The 17,166-nt window shown below is 41.6% G+C and overlaps 1 protein-coding gene across 4 annotated transcripts in view; it reads left to right on the top strand.

Moving 5' to 3' along the window:
* Positions 1–2,350: 2,350 nt before the first annotated feature.
* The window catches only part of LOC114558920 (plexin-B1), a 76,540-nt gene continuing 61,724 nt past the window's right edge, over positions 2,351–17,166 (top strand). For 2 of the 4 annotated variants that reach the window (XM_028583221.1, XM_028583220.1), the window contains exons 1-2: positions 2,351–2,405; positions 2,577–2,645. The gene's annotated coding sequence lies outside the window, so the exon portion shown is untranslated. The remainder of the gene's footprint in view (positions 2,406–2,576; positions 2,646–17,166) is intronic. The other 2 variants (XM_028583223.1, XM_028583222.1) reach the window with 2 other exon arrangements.

Genomic DNA, 17,166 nt, shown 5'->3' with positions numbered 1-17,166 from the left:
GTCCTATAGGCTACCGTTTGTAGCCAGCTCTGGAGTTCCAACTTGACAGGTATAAGACCTTGCAGTAAAGGTACGAGCAGCGCAGGGAAACGCCCCCGTTCCCCCCTCCCTCTCTCGTCACAATGAGCTGTCATTCCTACCAGTGGTGGAATGTAACTAAGTACATTTACTTTTCTCAAGTACTATAATTAAGTACAAATGTGAAGTACTTGTAGGCTACTTTATTTGACTCTTTTCTGTTCATGGCACTTTTTACTTCTACTCCGCTACATTTCAGAGGGAAATATTGTAGGCTACCTTTTACTCCACAGCAGTCATCTGACAGCTTTAGTAAGGCTACTAGTTGCTTTACAAATTAAGATTCTTGCACATAAAACACATGCAGTTTGTGTGTGTGTTTGTGTACTGTGTGTGTGTGTGTGTGTGTGTGTGTGTGTGTGTGTGTGTGTGTGTATGTTTAGAGACCCATAGAGATACTGCAGTTTTCCTCTATAGGTCTATATTTGGATTTAGATTTGTGTTATCCTAGGGGGTTAGGGTTAGGGTTAGGGGGTTAGTGTTAAACTCCCTGTTAGACATCTTGTGTATGAAAACTGTTATGAATAGCCTACAATAGATCTGTTTGGAATTTGGGAGCAGCAGTGCTGCATAAAAAGTGGGCTATACGTTTAACACCAATCACAGACACAGAGTTTACAAAAATCCACTTAACCCTGTTTTACGGCTTAGATCTCTGAGGCTACAAACGGAACTTATGCATTGTTTAAGGAAACGTGTCGTTGTTTCTAAAATCATGTTCATAAGAAATTGTCATAGAATTAAGAGAAGTCATCCAGTATAAAATATTGCCTATAAAATACTTTTTGCCAGCCTACTGAGGCTTAGTGGCCAGTTCATCAGGTACACCTGTACACTATAATGCAATTAAAGACAACAACTTTGCCATAAAGTCTAGCTTTTCAAAGTTTATATTGCTCATTTTTATCGTTGACATTGTTGTAATTGTGGAAATACAATTATATGCCTATTCACTGAGGTTTTGTCCTGCATATTTACAAACATGAAGGGGTCAGAATATTAGAAACCTCTGAATATACTGACACCATCAGACCACCATGCTGAAACATAATTCAATTAACACCTATGACAGTGTCCAAAAACAACTGCTGGACAATATATGGCCATCATAAAAGTAATTTTATGGCAGAACAACGAACAAAGATCATGAGTAGGCTAATTGTGTCAGTTTTTGGTGTGTTTTTGTAGTTGTGTGTCATGATGGATGGCATACTCTTGCTGCAGAACAAATCCAGCTATGGGTACAAATAAAATAACCTGAACCTAAACAGTTGTGTTGGATTACAGTAGATTGTAAATTGTGTAGGTGTAGGTAAGTCTAAAAGTGACTGTTTTCATTATTACTCTCTTATGGTTTTCTATTAGCCTACTAAAAACTTAAATTATTTGACCCTTTCATAAAGCGTCTTCTTGTCACATCTGGGCCCAAACAGTAGGCCTATACTTGCATTCACAACTTTTGGGAGACAAAACCGACCGCAGACCAGCAGAGGGCAGTAACACATCATTCTGGTGGGCTAGACAAGGAGGAGAGTCCCGGCCAGCTCTGGAGTCATTGTTCATTTCCATCTCGAAGAATTTCAACGTGAGTCAGTGATTCATATAAAAGAACTGTATTTTAAGCTGTTTTACTTTTATGGTCAAACACAGCCTACACTAGCCTACCGTCCAATACTGGCCTGGGTGGGGAAAAAGAGTCCTACTAGTCAGTAGGCTACTGTAAACCTGGCAGCGCGCACAAATTCATTGTTTACTATGTAGGGTTGTTGAACAACACCTTACACTGTAAAGAGGATCACAGAACCAAGTTTTATATTTTAATGAGTTGTAATTACGTTCAGTTTTTCCAAAAATGAATCCAGAGTGCCACTGGCAAACTGAAGCACACTGTCTGAACCGCTCACACACTGCGCAAAGCTACAGCCCGGAGTCAAGCTAGCAGAGGCAGAGCAACATGTCTGAGAAGCAATTTCAAAATAAAATCCTTATGGTGGCGCGCTTTTTGAGAAGGCGCAACAAAAACATATATATATATATATATATATATATATATATATATATATATATATATATATATATTAATATAGCCTTATATAATATTATATTAATATAGCCTTATATAATATAGCCTAATTAATTGGCACATATTTTCTTTTCAGGTGCGACTGGTTTTGAGACTTTATTCTGAAGGCGTCATCGTGACACTTCCTGTCCCACCCTATGTGACTCCTTGTAACTTGTCTCTCAGCTAAAGCTTCTCAGAAGACCTGTCCATGTCCTGAGTGTGAGCTGCGGCCAGACAACAGAGACAGCCTCCGGTATCTGAGGTGAACACACACACAGACACACACACTTTCTGGACTCTGAGTTTGTTTACTTCTTTCTTTTAGAGCGGCTACTTTATCATAATTGCGCCGTGTTTGGAGGAAAAACTAACAGTTCGTGAAAGTAAGTTAGCCTGCCAAGCTGGACCTCATCAGATACTTTCTGCTTGTTAGCGTGGATGCGAGGCTCTCTTTCATTCAACACCATGGACGGCTGATTCCCACACTTTACTGACCTCACAGGTAAGTTCAAAGCCATCAGTTCATTAAAATGGAAAAAAATAAAAATAAAACAAGATTTGTGGTTCACAGTAGGCGCTCGTGGGCAAACATACTTCTTAAAAGCGTTTGCTCATTAAAGCAAATACCCTATTGGCTGGCTCAGCTCGCCACTTGCTAGTATGATGCATATTAGGTTACAAATATAAGTCAAATTGCAATTGATATCATAACGTATTTTATCAGACGGAAAGTTCTGACGTTACTTTTAAGTGGGTGCAGACCATCTGAAAACACTTTGTTTTTTTACACCCCAAAAACACAGACACAAGCACTCAGACTAGACTGCTCACTATACAGTAGCTTTGGACTAATGGTGAGGACTGGGCTTCAGGCCACATACAAACACACAAACACCATGCACACACTCTTTTGTCAGCTGATGTAGGAATGTGTGTGTGTGTGTGTGTGTGTGTGTGTGTGTGTGTGTGTGTGAGCTTGCGTGAGCCAAATGTCAAATGCCTCGTTCACCTGCTAGCATTCTGCTGAACCCACACACACACACACACACACACACACACACACACACACACACACACACACACACACACAGCTGCCTGTTTATTGCTTCATTTAGGAAACTGAGATGATCTGCTTTGACAGTGTTAATTGAACTTGACAGTGGCTAGATGTGATTATTTTCTGGAATTTCTGTCATGGATCGATGGGCCATGATGATGGACAATGGTTAGCCCTCTCCTCTAATTAGTTTACTTGCTTAGCATTTCCAAGGCAAAGCATTACAGCCTCACCCACAGACATTGCAGAGAGCTGAGTTGAAATGCTTCTAGGGAGTGTGTGTTTAGAGACAAGTCTATGATTCAAGTTGTTCAGAGACTAGGTGAGGCTTGGCTTTCAGATTACTCCCCCCCCCCTCCCTCCTCTTCGCTCCCCTCCCTCCTCAGTCTGTGTGTTGCACCTAATGATCCTGCTGAATCTGAAGTCACAAAGTGCTTCAGTGTGGGGTGTGTTCATGATTTTATTGACATAGCTAAAATAAGAAGATGGAGTTTATTTTAGCAGTTGGTTCCCCTTTTCGATAACAGCTGTTAGATTTTATCTTGGCAAAAAGAAACAGCTTAGAAATTGATCAAAGTCAAAGCCTCTCCAGATATAATTTTCCTTCTTATTGTGATGTAATGATGTAGAGTTAAAATGTTGAAAGCACATTTCAAACAACCATTGTAAATATTCTTGTGGTTGTCTAGCCAAGCCTTCAATCTCAATCTCCTCCTTTTTCTTCTGGTTTTGCTTGGGGTCCCAGCATCCAGACATTTTTGAATGGCTGGCCATCTGTTTGCTAAGGGTCTGTTACAGAAGCACGATATTACATTACCCACACTTAAATGTGTGTGTGTGTGTGTGTGTGTGTGTGTGGGGGGGGTGAATGAAAGTGTGCGTGGTTATGGCATTGTCAGTTTCAGTAGCGTGTAGAAAAGTTCAAGTCAGCCCAATTTGTCACTCAAAAACACAGCTGAACACATCAATAAGTAGTAATGTTTAATACTTCAAAAAAGCAATGTCAAAAGAAACAAACACTTTATACCTGTTTCCCTTTTTGAATTATCCATATAAGCCTACTGTGCATACTGCTGTAGCATCACTTTATAAACTTGTGTAACAGTAGCTAAAGCACTTTTAGCTGGGAAGCTAAGGTCAACGATGTTAGCTAGCTAACGCCGCTTGGAAGTTTACAGACACAGCGAAGGGAACACACAAGGGACGCAACAGAAATACATGTTGGACTTAATTGTGTTATCATTGACACTTTATGTATGTTTTAGTTTGATTTTATGTGTGACATTGGATGTCAGGTTCAGCCCCTCCCCTTCTGCCAATCTGTGTTGCCATCATAGACACAAAAAAACACAGTTGTTTTCTACGGAGACCAGTGAAGTATATTAGAAGCACTTTTCCGGTGATGGCTGAGCGTTACTGAGCAGCCTCCAACTGAGCTTGACGATGTAGATGTGACGTGAGCAAACTGTCAGAAAGTTGGAAGTCTTCTGGTAGCTGTGCCAAGAGAAATCTCAATCATTCCCAATCTTTTAGAGACTGAGATATATGTTAGGAGATAACATTGGCACAGGCTAATTATTGCTAACTAAAATGCTAGTTAACATTAGTAATTCAACTTAAACAGCTAATGTAAGTCGAAACTGCCTGCAAGCTTCTCTTGTACTATACGGTAATTTCTCTACTACGCGACAGTAAGTTATGAGTGGTTATGACTAGAGATGGTCTGATACCATTTTTTGCTTCCCGATACCGATTCCGATACCTGATCTTGCGTATCAGCGGATACCGAGTACCAATCCGATACCAGTGGGTCATATATTTTATTATGTTTTAACAACTGTATACTACTATCCCTGTATGGATGTGATATGATATAACAGCTTATGCTACTATCCCCGTATGGATGTTATATGATTTCTATCTTTGTTGTCTGTCTGGCTCAGGTTAAACTCTTTGTAAAACATGAACAAACACAAACAATGAATGTCTTTCTTTTATTCTCCAGTTTGACAGTCGGTTATAACGGAAAAAGAACATAAATAAACTAGTTTAACGTAGATTTTCTTTAGGGCTTTATTACGTGGTATCGGATCGGTGCATAAACTCCAGTACTTACCGATACCAGCGTTTTAGGCAGTATCGGAACATCTCTAGTTATGACACAATTGTTAGCCTATTTTTACAAAAACGTCTGCTACGGAGCCATAACGTGAGATACGAGGTAATAGAGCCTTTTATACATTGTTGTGTTTCTTTAGAAATAAACAATGGACAAATAGCGAAAGTCTTTAAAAGCTTCCGATGTAAAGTTATTCGCTGTCAAAGTGACGCCAGAATGAATGGCAGTCAATGGAATGCTAACGGCGGGTGAGTGCTAGGTAGCATCAAAATGGCGCCATAGGAGGTACGCTTTGTGGAAGCTGGCTTACCCCCTTGGTTGCCATTCTCAAAATCCTTTTTCTATGGGAAACAACAACAACCTTCCAGCTACCAAGCTCCACGCTGAAAATGGCAACTTTTGACAGAAATTTGGATCGTGCAATAAGGCAGTCCTGCTTGGTCCTTTCGGTAAATTATTGCAAAGACTTGCAGAGAATATGTTCACGGTGTTTACTATCTACATGCTAGCATGTCACGGTGGGAACCAGGCATGTAGAATCCATCTGTTCACCTTTTCTGCGTCACACAAATACACGGCGGTTGGAACCAAAGATCTCAAATTTGGACTCATCAAACCAAAGCACAGATTTCCACTGGTCTAATGTCCATTCCTTGTGTTTCTTGGCCCAAACAAATCTCTTCTGCTTGTTGCCTCTCCTTAGCAGTGGTTTCCTAGCAGCTACTTGACCATGAAGGCCTGATTCTCACAGTCTCCTCTTAACAGTTGTTCTAGAGATGTGTCTGCTGCTAGAACTGTGTGGCGTTCATCTGGTCTTTAATCTGAGCTGCTGTTAACTTGCAATTTCTGAGGCTGGTGACTCGGATGAACTTATCCTCAGCAGCAGAGGTGACTCTTGGTCTTCCTTTCCTGGGGCGGTCCTCATGTGAGCCAGTTTCATCGTAGCGCTTGATGGTTTTTGACACTGCACTTGGGGACACATTCAAAGTTTTTCGCAATTTTCCGGACTGACTGACCTTCATTTGTTAAAGTAATGATGGCCACTCGTTTCTCTTTACTTAGCTGATTGGTTCTTGCCATAATATGAATTCTAACAGTTGTCCAATAGGGCTGTCGGCTGTGTATCAACCTGACTTCTGCACAATACAACTGATGGTCCCAACCCCATTTAATAAGGGAAAAAATTCCACTAATTAACCCTGACAAGGCACACCTGTGAAGTGAAAACCATTTCAGGTGACTACCTCATGAAACTCATTGAGAGAACACCAAGGGTTTGCAGCGCTATCAAAAAAGCAAAGGGTGGCTACTTTGAGGAATCTAAAATATAAGACATGTTTTCAGTTATTTCACACTTTTTTGTTAAGTACATAATATCGTATGTGTTCATTCATAGTTTTGATGCCTTCAGTGAGAATCTACAATGTAAATAGTCATGAAAATCCAAAACAATATTACAGGAGTGTTGCCATTTCTGCATGCAAGCGCTTTTGAAATCCAACTGTGGGGTGATTATTCTCATTAGGTGGCACGCAGGAAGTGGTTATGTTACTATCCGGACCTCAAACCTCTCACACACACAGAGGGTGAATGGGTCGAAGGCCACTTCAGCTGCAGCTGGCCATTGAAAAGCGCTGCTCTGCAGCTGAAACGACTATTTTCCAGCCCTGTCTATGAATCATAAACGTAAGACTGCTAGGCACGAATATGTCGCAAGGACGGGGGGTTGATGATTTATAGGTGTCGAGTGTCGGGCACGCTGTAGGTTAAGTAGTTTGGCGTTCAACAGCGTGAGAACTGGAAATGAGTGGGAACATTAAAGGGAGAGGAGTGTTAATGCTTTTGAAGTTAGATGCCAACTGGACCCTCCTCAGCAGGCCTTCTCATCTCTTTATCTCAGGTGTCACATACTGTAGTAGGATGTTAGATATATTTTTAGCACGGTAGTTGCACAGGCATTTCGCCGGCTGGGTGGTGTATTGTCTGGATGTTGGGATAAGCGCATGTCTTGTAAATGAATGACTACGTTGATGAGTCCGATTTCATTGTAATTATTAGCTCAACCAGGAAGAAGGCATGTTGAAAGAAGAGAGAGAAAGAGAGAGAGACTGCGCATGCCAGATTTTGATGAAAGAAGTATTTTGGGCGTTCCCCATATTGGTCACTGCAACAGCTGGTGGTCCCTCATGGTACATTCTTGTGTGTGTGTGTGTGTGTGTGTGTGTGTGTGTGTGTGTGTGTGTGTGTGTGTGTGTGTGTGTGTGTGTGTGTGTGTGTGTGTGTGTGTGTGTGTGTGTGTGTGTGTGTGTGTGTGTGTGTGTGTGTGTGTGTGTGTGGGCTGAGTTAGCGATGTAATGGGGTGCTGGAGTGGAGATTCTGCAAAAGAACACTTGCTGGGGCACCACAGCCATCATGGCTTTCAAACGAGTAAAGTGGCAGTTGGTCAAGGCCACACCCCCACTCTCCACCTTGCCCCCCCTTCTCTCCTCCTCAATAACTACCACAGGCATCCCTGACGAGATAAGGAAATTGAACAGCATTGTGCAAATCCTAAACCCATATTTTCCTCTCCTCTGTGTACCATCACTGTGACTTCTAGCCACTTCTTTATCTGTTTTTCTTCTTTTTAGTTTTTTTTACAAGCATAGTGGAAATGCTTCACAAACGGTTGACCCTGGTTCAGATGTGGGCGCTTTCGGCTGGGTAGATTGGATGCCAGGCCTCAAAAAGCCCTCGGGGGAGTTGGCTGACGGGCAGATTGGCAGCTTAATAAATACTTCTTTTCACTAGCAGCAAGCTTCGCTGTGCTTAAATGGAAATCCCCTCCATCCTCTTATCCTGTTAACCATACACACTCTAAAACAGAGGTACACACACACAGATCGTATCATGTCACATAATGGGCCCTCATTAGACTAAATGCATATTTTTGGATCCACCATAAGGGTACAGTGTAGTTCCTGATAATTACTGGCACATATTTGTCAGTTGAGGGATCCTTGAGTGACTGGTTCTGTCTACACTGTCTTTTTCTATTTGGTCTACAGTACCCTCCCCATGGCAAAAAAAGTGGGAGTTAACTTACCTGCAGCAGCAAAAGGATGGCGCAGAGGAAAAATGTCAATTTTACATTATGGGGAGCATGTTGAGTAATGTGTTTAAAGGTTCCATGGCATGAGAATTTCACTTTATGAGGTTTTTTAACATGAATATGCGTTCCCCCAGTCTGCCTATGGTCCCCCAGTGGCTAGAAATGGCGATAGGTGTAAACCGAGCCCTGGGTATCCTGCTCTGCCTTTTAAGAAAATAAAAGCTCAGATGGGCCGATGTGGAATCTTGCTCCTTATGAGGTCATAAGGGGGAAAGATTACCTCCCCTTTCTCTGCTTTCCCTGCTCAGAGAATTTGGCCCACCCATGAGAGAGAGGCATCATGGTTTTCAAAAGAGCAAAGTGGCAGTTGGTCAAGGCCACACCCCCACCCCCCACCTTGCCCCTCCTCTCTCCTCCTCAATAGCTACAGACACAGAAATGGCACATACTAAGGAAAGCTCATTGTGGGACTGGCTCTAGTGGCTTTAATTCTGCACCAAGGCTGAATTTTGGGAAAGAGACTTCAGATACAGTATTAGGGTTTAGTAGTAGGTATTAAGGTCTATATAAAAGCATCCAAAGAGCACCATGTCATGGGACCTTTAAAGGCACACAAAGGGCAATTAGGGTATGTTTGTGTTTCTACCCGCAGGTGCTTGTACAGGTTTCAGCCCCAACAAGAAACTCCTGTACTCTAAACAATTCTTTTCTACTTTCTCCTGACATTACAATGTATTTTTTATTTTTCCCCACACATTGGTTTTACTGAGAACAATGGCAATATGAAGTTTAAGGCCTAGTCCTGCCTAGGGTATTTTTTAAATCATAGCTTTTTTTTCTATGCGTTTCGGCCTTAGCCTACTGGCCTGCCATCGCTTAAACTTTAGCAACATCCCAAATGACAAAGAAACCATTAGGCCTAGTTTAATGATATCAGCAACATGAGTGACATTTTGGATGTTAAAAGTAAGCATCTAATCCAACAGTATGGTCAAGATCACCCTCACTAAGGTAATCCTTTTTGAAAATCTAATCTGTCAGAAGAACCCATGCCATATAAAATCCACAGGGTGTGGTTTTTATTGTTCTGTAGCAGCTCCCAGCCCCGGGACAGTTGTGTACGTGCCCATGCCACCAGCCCCTGTCCCCTTACCCAGCTCCCTGGAGAGCCTGCAGCCCAGCCGGCAGCCTGGCCTCTAGACAAAACCTTACACCCCCAGCTGCCCTATTTTTTTTTTTTTTCTTTCATATAGATGCCTCAGGCCCTGTCCACTATATAATCAGAATATCTAGATATTCCTTTGGTCTAGTCAGGGTAAGTCATTGCAACCCCTAAGATAACTACAATACAATCTTGATCTTGTTAATGTGGAAGCTGCAACGTTTCACTATTATGTGATGTTTCACAATGACTGACACATTTAAGTTCCATGCAGATTTTACACTGACAGTTCAGTAAATTGATGCCACTGCTATGGGAACTGAAACACTATACTACTGAACTGGTTGTTAACATATTAAATAGTCATTAACAGTCTGTTTGATTGGGACACATTCAGACTGCAGATTGTTTGCTTCATGGCAGTCCTGACCTCAACTACAGAGGAGAGGAGGGAGGGGTGGGGGGGCTTGCATTGGCCGAGAGTGACTAGGGGCTGATTGATTAGTGAAACTGTAGTGCTTACCAAATGACCAACCATTTGTTAATTTGAATAGGCGTTCCCATTCTGTCTGGCCCACTTCTGCCTTTTGAGGCCTTGCAGCCTCGACTGCCGGCCAGTTACATGTGTGAGGCCCAGTTGGCTGTAGCCAGAAACATAAAGCCCTTTCCCCCCTCGCTGTTGCCCCTGACACCCAACCACATGCCCATGGACAGTTGGCTTTTGACCCAGGAGAGCTATGCTAGCGATCCGACTGACTCACAGGTGGAGCATTCCCTTTCTTGGAGAAATGCCTCTGCGTTTGTCTGCAGGGTTTCTGGTGCGAGCTGCGGCTCTGGCGGTACAGGCAACTGCCACTAATGGCCTGAAATGTAATCCTGAAAGTGAACCCCCCAACTGACGTTCGGTCTGTTTCATTGTTAGTTTTCAAGATCGGGCTGGAATTAATTTCTTCTGCTAACAAGGACTGAGACTCACCAGTGGTCAATAATCGATCAATATCATTTGCACACTTGTCAAGATAACATTCTGGGAACTGATTGATCAAACACACCCAGCTCAATTGCTTTACTTCATTGTCAATCAAGCTAATGGATTTGGGATTTACTTGTTTGTACACACAGAAAGCAGGTCTAGAGGCTTTTGCAGAGTCAGCTTTCCTTCTCTTATTGTCTGCAGGGGCTCACTGTTGTGTGCAGGCTCATCCTCCGGTTTATCAGCAGCGAAGGGGATTTTCAGAGTGTCAGATTAGATCTCGATAGACAGTGGATGGGTTAAATCCCCTTAGGCTACTCAAGGAAAGAGGCTCTTTTCCGATAGGGCCACATCCGTCCAGAACTCCTGAATTTGCCCATTGATTATCTGCAAACCACGTTGTCTGTATTTACTTTGTCTGGGCTAAACAGTCACTAATAATAACGGTGTTTTGTATCCATAAATGTATGGCGCAACAGGGACCCCAAACTTCCCTTTGATGTTGCAAACTTTTTGGCCAGGTTGGAGATATAATCCCTCCACGGTTATGCCCCTCATGCCATGGACACTACGGTGAACATAAACCTATAGCTTAGTAAAGATCAGCACCATTTAGGTATTTTTTTTTAAAAACTTCCAAGATGGCTGCAGCTGAGGTGGAACTTTCCGCTGAAGTACTATTTTCAAATTCTGATGGTGTTCACAGACGTGTTGATGCTACACCATCACAGCTCATCTCTGCACGCTGTAGTCTGTTTACATTTGTCCATCGCTCAGCACTACATCACGTTTCCTTGCTCTAATTGGTTGTAGGCAGCGGTGGAAATGGCCAGATCTTACTAGTGGAACCCTGCACGAAAATGTTTTTCACATTATTTGACCAAAACCTAGAATTTTAATGTCATATTTTTGACCATCATTCACATATTAGTGAAATAAGACTTTTGCCATAATTTCTTCTTCCGCTGCAAATTTGCTGATGGTGTAGGATCCTCAGAAAGCTGGTATTAACGACTAGGCGGAATCCGTTCCTCCTCAACCCGAGGTTCTATTTCTTCCAGTCTAGGACATTGCTTTCATTCTATCACCCGACTAATGAATTAATCTACTCTGCTTTTTTCTCACTTCTTTAAAGTGCTCATATTATGCTCATTTTCAGGTTCATTATTGTATTTAGAGTTTGTATCAGAATAGGTTTACATGGTTTAATTTTCAAAAAACACCATATTTTTGTTGTAGTGCTCATTGCTACAGCTCCTCTTTTCACCCTGTGTGTTGAGCTCTCCGTTTTAGCTACAGAGTGAGACATCTCACTTCTGTCCCATCTTTGTTGGGAGTTGCACAGAAGCAGAGTATGAGAGAGTGCCACGCTAGCAGCTAGGCGAGCATTATAACGTGTGTTACAAAATGACGCACGTTTGTCACAGAAGTAAAGGCTGGACTACAATAGAGCTGTTTGGAGCAGTTTGTGAACAGTGTTTTCTGTTGGAGATGGTAAGTCCCTTTGGGGTGGACTTTGGGCAGATCAGATTTTATGAAATCGATCGGAAGCCTATTGCTTGTACCACTTATGAAAAAGATGTATAACACAATAAAGGAAAGGTCCAACAAAAGCGTGTTTTGTATCCATAAATGCTGCCTTTTTTGGCTTAAAATGCCATGGAATATGAACATAAAGCACTTTAAAGTTTCATTTGTTTTTAAAAATTCCAAGATGGAATCAGCTCACTCTCTACTTCAGATTTTTATCTTGTGATGTTAGTGAAAGTAAAATCCTCTTAGGTCTTGTGCTGATGAATGGAAAGCTGGGGCAATGTCATAAGGTTGAAGATTAAACCATAATACCTCCAGGGCCAGTCTGCCGGCCACCCAGTATGAAGTCCACTCACTAGGGCAAATACAGCTGCCTACTGGTTAATTTGCAAGCATTACAAGCAAACCCATGGAAAACAATCAATTCATTGGAATACCGTTGTCAGCATTTGTCCATTATCCAAACCATAGGATGCCAGAACCAGCGTTAAACAATATCTCAATGAACAAACATGTAATGGTGTATTACCCATCAACCGAGTACCAAAGAATAGCATTGACATTGCTCTGATACACTGATATCCCTTTAAAATTCTCAACGTATAGTCATCTTGGACTCTCCGTTCCCTCAAATGTCAGGGCCACTGTGACCCAGTATGAAGTCCACTCACTAGGGTTTACAGCTGCCTACTGTTTAATTTGCAAGCATTACCCAAACCCACAGATGAAAGTTCACCATAGTTGGAACTTGATGCGACACATTTGCTACAGATTTCCCACTACTTGACTGACTGGCAGATATTTCTTGTCAATACGCTAATCTATCAACTGTCATGCTGTTTCAACTGATTGCTGCACAAACCCTGCAGTGTAGGACTTAAACCATGAAGCAATACTTTTTATTCTTTCAGTGGCAGATTTTCTCTAATCTATGAAGTAATTGTTTCAACTGACTGTTTCTGCTTTTTTCTTATGGAGAAAAAAAATATAGAAACATCTGTGTACCGTACATGCATATGGTTGCCAATGCATTTCATGAGCAGCAATGATCTTGACAATTTAGGCCACTTGCACACTGCCCGAACGTGTCTGTTTTTATTTTGGCTCCCATGTTAACAGGTTAGAGCTTGCACACTGCCTGTGTGACATACTCGAGCCGCGCCGAAAACGCGCGCCTGCTAGAAATAGGACCGACTCCTATTTTTCACGCGACACGCAAGTATGTTGGAAGCGTTTCCAGGCAAAATAGAATACAAAAATAATTTTATATGTAATTTATACACGAATGCATTTAATAAATGACATTTAGATGTTTGAAAGTCTCCAGGTTTTGACATAAATGCAGATCTAAATGTAATTTAAAAAAATTATTTATAATAATAATATTGCACCTGTCAATACTGAACGAAATATTCTTTAGCCTATTTTGCCGTCAATACTGCCGACGTTGTCTTTGCTGTAATCAAATCCGTATATATTTATGTTTAACATGAAGTATAAGTAGCAGAACACGCTATTATTTCATTTTATCAATGGGAAACATACATGTGTACAGACAAGGCTAGCAGCGGCAGCTCCGCGTCAGACACGTTTCTGGTGTGCAAAGACGTAGAAAACGCCACGCAGCCGCCACGCAACTGACACACAACAGAAACGCAACAGAAACGCCACGCAGGCCGTGTGCAAGCGGCCTAAGAGAGCAAATCAGTCACAGCTAATCAATAGAAAGTCTTAGCCTATCATTTATCTAAAATGTTGTACATTGAACAGTCCTCACTGTCTTGTGGATGCATTTAGTTGAGCTGCTCTATACATGTAGGCATTCCACTTACTGTTGCTTAACAGGAAACGCTGATCTCATTCTATGTGAGATTTAACCGGAAGGTTGGTATTGAACCCGAAAAGGGGCTTTAAATTACCCTGCTCTCCGGCTCACAGGAACTGACAGATAGATGCTTTTTCCGCCAAACTATTCCAAGCCTTTTGTGAGTGTCTGCTCGCTCACTGTTTTATTAGATGAGGAGATGAGAGCAGAGGGATACTGTTCTGTGCTCAACGGTATAATTTAGTAAAGGACCTTGGCCCGTAGGCGGAGTGGAGCAGAGAAAACCACGAGCCTCTGTGTGTTTGCTTCAAATGCAGCAGCTGCAGCAGAAAGAGGAGGAAGTCATTTACATGGTTTGTTTGACCGGTTCGACCATGGCAGTTGAAAAGTCTGCCTCATTTCTGTGATCCAGTTGGCAGTGAGCCACAATAAAAACATGCGTGCTTATTAACATAAAGCCAAGATCATTGATATGAATAACCTAGAACCCCTGGGGAAATTGTTTTCATGCTGGATTTGTTCAGTAGGCCAGTGCTGTAGTCAGCACAAATACTGTATAACAAGTCATTTAGACCTAGAGCACTGTTTCTTGGATGTATTAGTAAAGAGACTTTTGTGCCCAATGCATGGTTAGCTATTTTTTATTTATTTTTTTAAACACTAAACAACACGATTGGGTGGCTCATTCTACAAGTCCAAATAATTATTCTTTTGCCCAGAAAACCAATACAGTTAACGTTTGAGAACTTTTGAACTGACCTTTTGATTAGGGCTGGGCAATATGGAGAAAATCAAATATCACGATATCTTTGACCAAATACCTCGATATTGATACCACAACAATATTGTAGTGTTGACTGTTTGTGCTTTCACAAAATATTTAAACAATGAGATTTTAGATAAATAATCATCAGTTATGTGGATATAATGTCTAAGTGGGGAAAAGGCAAATAATAGAACAGTTACAACACTCTGGTAAGTTCAGAAAAGTCCATCACTTTACTGTAACACAGCCTTTAAAACCAGGAAAAGACTGTCATATTACGATATCCAAACTCTAAGACGATATCTAGTCTCATTAGGGTTGGGCATCGAGAACCGATTCCTAATCGGAATCGTTTCAAAAATTACGATTCAATCGGAATCATTTCTTTATTGGAATCGTTTTGGAATCGTTTGGAGGATTTGGATTCAAATCCGATCATCACTTCCCAATTTAACATGCGCAAGTTTGGGTTTCCGTAGCGGCCAGGTGCTTGTTGTGTTGCAGCCTTGGAGCACAGTAAGCAGTGCTCTAGTGTGGCTTTATTTTACGTTGAAAAAGCCCCGTCAAACTGCAACCCACCTTTTGAATCAAATTAAAACTTTCCTCTTTTTGTGAATAAGCATGTGACCCATTTCAACTCCACCACTCAAAGAATTGGAATCGAGAATCGATAAGAACCGGAATCGAAAGGAAGAATCGGGATTGGAATCAGAAACGTTAAAATCCAAATGATGCCCAACCCTAAATCTCATATCACGATTTCGATATAATATCGATATATTGCCGAGCTCTACTTTTCGAGATGAAAACTCCATAAAAAGAAACTGCCACGCAAACATGTCCAAGCGAACCCCGTGCATGTCCGCCTATTTGGTCAGTTTTTAATACAACATATTAATGTAATGCAGCTTTAAGTACATTCATCACATTAAATAAACAGGCATTTGTTGCAGGACAGCGGGGGTCAGACTGTCAGTAGCACCAACGAAGGTTCGCCCAAGTCAAAAGGAATCGGGACCTTTTTTAAATCTGCCTGTGAAGGAACCAGAATTAAACCTGTCAAATGCTGTATTTGGGTGGATACTTCATCCACATGTATAGTATAGCACTGAATGGATGAATAGCGTCTGGTTTTATATTTATTTGTCAGTCATCACTGATGCTGCGATTGCTTTTTCTTATATTACTTTCAGAAGCCACAGATCTCAGCAGGCGGTCTAGACGTGGAGTAATGGTTAATGCATTGGTACTGATTAGCTGCTTCACCTTCTAATGGAATATGCATTAGGTTCAGCAGAAATCCTATTTCCTGTTTAAAGAAAGTGAGATATTAATGCCTGGTGCCTTGTTCCGATTTTCCAGATGTAACGGAAGGCGTGGTCCAGCGGCCTGGGCGGGCTAACCAAACAGAGCGCAGTGTGTCTGGGTGTAGGAGAGGAGTATAGATTTTCACAGTGGTTACAGCACAGCTGACCACACAGTGAGAGAACAGGGGGCAACGACACAAACGCCGTAACCAGATCTTTATAGTCCTGAACGGGTGACAGCTCGGCATTTCTGTTTTCTCATGCCAATCGTATCTAGTCAATCAGTTTCACATTCAGTCAACTACTTCATACTGTATGATTTTGCAAATATATATTTCTACTTTATTCCAATACAGCTGCATGTAGGATTAATTCAGCAGAATAACACAGATAAGAAGTGCCTGGTGTGAAGGAAATGCAACGGATTTCAGGAACCGTCTGCATTGCAGTTATAAGCAAGTGAAACCCTTTTGTCAGATTGTTTTCACTTCTTTAAAGCTACATTGTGTAAGAATTTTGTGCAATCTAGCGGTGAAATTGTATGTGACGGCCAACTGAATATTACTTTCTAGCCCCTCCCATCGCGTTTTAACTCCTATGGTGGCCGAACCCGAAATTAGCTCTCAGTATCTTTATCGTTTACACACAGCTGTTCCAGCCGCTCCAATATTAACTTTGGTCTTGCTGCTTTGCCTGTCGCGGTGTCGTTTATAATTCTCTTTTTCGCTTCCCTGGTGAGTAATCTCCCCCGGCATTCGTCTCTGTGCCACTGAGTGTAAAAGCGCGAAAGGCGGAGGTATGTCCCTCTTTGGCTAATGTATTTTAAAGATGGAGGCGCAACATGGCTACGGTCGTTCGAGCGACTCGCTCCTATGTATTCTGAATGATTCTAAATGGCAGATTCTACACGTACGAGAATACTTTGATTAGTTGTTGGAAGTAATTACACATGAATGAGCACACATTTGTGAAAGAACAAAGGGGCTTTTGCTAAGAATCAACTCAAAAAATGACAGTGTAGGTTTAAGAATAAGTTTCAGATTCTGTGACTTTTCCATATAAAGACATTTCATATATCACAGATTAATACTGTACCCAGCCAAGTCCATCTTTCCTTAAAAAATAATGGGCAAGAACATTTTTGTATTCTTATTCCAAATCTTTTTTTTCCATGCTTGCTTTAGTGTTTC

The sequence above is a fragment of the Perca flavescens genome, chromosome 7 (assembly GCF_004354835.1).
Source record: "Perca flavescens isolate YP-PL-M2 chromosome 7, PFLA_1.0, whole genome shotgun sequence".
Lineage (NCBI taxonomy): Eukaryota > Metazoa > Chordata > Actinopteri > Perciformes > Percidae > Perca > Perca flavescens.
The sequence above is the reverse complement of the archived record's forward strand: the minus strand, read 5'-3'. Positions and strand labels throughout refer to the sequence as shown.